This window comes from Molothrus aeneus, chromosome 23 (assembly GCF_037042795.1).
Source record: "Molothrus aeneus isolate 106 chromosome 23, BPBGC_Maene_1.0, whole genome shotgun sequence".
Lineage (NCBI taxonomy): Eukaryota > Metazoa > Chordata > Aves > Passeriformes > Icteridae > Molothrus > Molothrus aeneus.
This window is the reverse complement of record NC_089668.1, coordinates 429676-433455: the sequence shown is the minus strand read 5'-3', so window position 1 is coordinate 433455 and position 3780 is coordinate 429676.

Below are 3780 nucleotides of genomic sequence, written 5' to 3'. Positions count from 1 at the left end.
GGCGGCGGGCTCGGGGCGCGGGCGGGCGGGGGGCGGCGGGGCGGCCGCGGCGGCGAGGGCTGGAGCCGCCCCGCCACAGCCCGAGCGGAGCTGGGGCGGCCGCGGCGCCGGGCTCGGCCCACACAGCGGGCGGGAGGCGGCGGCGGGAGGCACCGGCGGGGCGGCGCCGGCGGCGGGAGGCGGGAGCGGGGCGGGGAGCGGGGCGGCGAGGAGCGAGAGGGAGGGGATAGGGATGGGGATGGAGATGGGAGAGGGAGGGGATGAGGATGAGGATGAGGATGGGGATGGGGATGGGGCCGGGGCCGGGGCCGGGGCCGGGAGAGCAGCGGGGCTGTGGGAGGGGAGCGAGGGGAGCGGACAGGGGGAGAAGAGGGGAGAACGGGAGCTGGGGATGCTGATGGGAGAGGGAGACAAGGGAAGGGGGAAGGAGAGAGCGTGCAGGGGCAGAGGGTGCCGGGGCAGAGGGTGCTCGGACAGAGGGAAGGTGCAGGGGAAGGGGCAGAGGGTGCAGGGGAAGGGGCAGAGGGTGCAGGGGCAGAGAGTGCTCTGCCAGGCTGGCTCGGGGGGAAGCGCAGGAGGGGCCGCACAGGGAGCGGAGCTGTGCGGGAATCAAAGCCCCAGAGCGCAGCCCGGGGTGCCGGAGCACACGGGGACAGCGGGCTGTGCGAGCAGGTGTCTGCCGCTGTCGGGGAGCGCAGCGGGCCCTGCCCCGTGCGCCGGGGCTGGCAGGGACGGGGGTGCCCCGGACCGAGCGGGACCGGCCGCGGGGCGCGGGCACGGGCACGGCTGGGCAGCCGCTGCCTCCTGCTGTGTGCGCTGCCTGCAGGGGCACAGCCTGCTCTGCCTGTCCTGGGTGTGCAGGACAGCTCGGGGGGACAGGGGGGCTGCTGGCCGCTGCTCTGCGCCCCCGTGGGGCTGTGCCCCGGCCCGCTCGCTGCCGGGCCCGTGCCCTTCTCCCCGGTGACCGCTCGCTCGCCCGCTCTGAGTCACCAGGAAATCTGATAAGGCTCCAATGAAACCTCTGGAGCAGCCTGGGGGGGCCGTTGGCACCGCTCAGCCACCCTGATTTCTTGGCTCTCCTCCACCACCCTGACTGTCACATGTGCGTGACCAGAGCGACCCAAACGGGTTTTTACCTACTTTGCTGCCCAAACTTTAGGTGCCAAGGGGCCTTTTGGTAAAGATACAGCCCTTAATTCTTGGGAGAAGTGTATGGGCCCTTTCCATGACATGTGGCAGCTGAACCTCAAGCTTTGAAGGTGACGTTTGCTGGTTTGCATCAGTCACATTCTTGATTTAAGCCTCCCAAAGCGCTAGTGGTCAGAAGGCTGCAGGGAATAGGGAGGGCAGGAGGGGAACCTGTGGCAGCTGCAGGATGGAAAATCATCCCCAAACGTGACCCATCAATTAAAGCAGATCATCAGCCCCAGCAGGAACCCGCTAGGTGTGTCAATTCCTCTTTTCCGTTTGGCCGTGTGCTGGGTAGCCAAATTAATCTGTTTTAGCAATTAAGCAAGAAACCCTGAGCGTTTCTCGTTCTGAAGGGCTTAGTCATATCTGGGTGAAAAGCCTGAGCTGGTAATGTTTGGGTTGAGGCAGGACTGTGGGCAAAACCATGGGGGCTGCTTGGCTTCCAGGAGCAGTTCCTGGAAGCTAGAGCAGGTACAGAGCAGCTGGAAATGCTCCTGTGGAACCACTGGGTCGGGTTTTGCTCCCTCCTGGCCCCAGGATCAGCCAGAGCTGTGGTGGGGTGGGGATGCAGCACCCAGGGAAGGCCTCGTGGCTCTGGCAGTGGGTTCCTGCTGCTCTGCGTTGGACGAGGGCCTATCAGCCTGTCAGCCCTGCAAAGGATTTGCCTTGGTGTAGGTTCTTGGCCAAGAGGAAATTTCCTTGCTCTGGCCTGAGGGTTTTAACCTGCAGACAAATCCCAGTCCAGCTCCAGGTGTCTGCAGGACAAACCACTTACAGGGTAAGATCTGTGTCTGTGAAACTGCATTTGCACCCTGGGACATCCTAACTATGGCACAAGGTGTAAAATTGAACTTTATGTGCGTGTTGTGGGGTTTTTACACTGAATTCCCTTTTTTCTTCTGTTGAGGATAGAAAAGGGGACAAGTATTTATTGAAATGCCTTTTTAAATTAATAATAATTAAAAATGTCTTTTTGTATGACTTAAATTTCAACACTGTGAAAAGGGCAAGCTCTCAGGCAGATTTATTCCTTGCTCCCTGCACCTTTCCTTGGAACAGCCACAGCCCTGTTCCACAAGGATCCTTTCCAGGTGTGGTTCTCCTGCAGGAGCTGGGACCTTGTTTGCATTCCCCGGCTTTCAGACTGCATCAGGAAACTCCAGGTCTGACAGTCAGAACCAGCAAGTCCTGCTTGGCCCCAGCCCTGGCATTCCTGTCACCAGCTTGAGAGAAAATCCAGCTCGCATGCCCCAGTTTTCTCTCCACCAGCAAGGAAAACTTCCATGTCAAGGGCATCTGAAGCCTGCCTGATTTTCTGCGCGGAGCTTTGGGTCCCCATGGAGATGGCATCTGAAAAAAGAAGATAAAACCCTTTTGTGTGGATGGATCCCGATTATTATTTGTTTAATTAGAATCTGGACTGATGCAGAGGCAACAATTAACAATTACCTTCTGTAAAGGACTTTGACATCAGCTGAAGAGGTTAATGACTTGCAGGATGGAGACAAATCATTGCAGCTGTCATTTATGAGGCTGGAGGTGCGAGGAGGAGTCCTCAGGCCTGATGTCTCTGATTTAAGGGGCTTTTCCTCCTTCTTTTGGAATAACCAAGTAGGAATTTTCTTCTGCCGTGCAGCTGGGATTATCTGGGAGCCAGGGAATTGAGTTCCAAATGAAAATTTAAACTATTCATTACACTTTATTAGCAGGCTTCAGGAATGCTTAATTGTGGAAATAAATTATAGGGGAGGCGAATGGGTAAGTTTTTGATGTCTTTCACACACCTCCCCTTTTTGGGAGGGTTCATTAAGAGGATTGGGACTGGGCTTGCTTGTCCTCAGTGTCCCCAGGGCGGGCGGCCGCGGGGAGGACAAGGCGAAGGGAAGGATTTTGCAAACACTGCCACCCCCTGGCTCTTTGCTCTTTATTTTATGAAGAGTTTCATTTTCCGAGCAGAGCCGGGCTCGGTGCTGCTGCAGGGAGGGGAGATCCCGCAGGGTCAGGGGGCTCAGCTCCTCTGCCCGGATCAAAGGCTGACAGGACTGGGTGAGGACAAGAGGAGCGTCAGGGTGACCCAACTGCAGCTTTCCAGCACCTGGAGGAGCCAACAAAGGTTGGCTCAACAAGGAAAAGGGATTATTTGAAAGGGTCTGGAGTGACAGGACAAGGAGGAATAGCCTTAAGCTGGTGGAGTGTGAGTTTAGATTGGATTTTGGGAAGGAAATGAGGGTGGGCAGGCACAGAGTGCTCAGAGCAGCTGTGGCTGCCCCTGGGTCCCTGGCAGTGCCCAAGGCCAGGCTGGACACTGGGGCTGGGAGCACCTGGGACAGTGGGAGGTGTCCCTGCCATGGCAGGGGTGGGACAGGGACATTTCCAGGGACAGGAACAGGACCCTCAGCCCCCTCTTCTTTAGGCTGGACAAACTGAGTGACCTCAGCCCATGCCTTCCTGGTTTCCCCTGCAGGCCCTTCACCGTCCTGGCCGCTCTGGAGCGGTCCGAGCTCAGTTTTGGGGCTCTAACCCCCAGGTTTGGGGAAGGGGAGGCGGCGGCCATCACTCCTCCTTAACTACATCTCCCAGCAGCCCCTT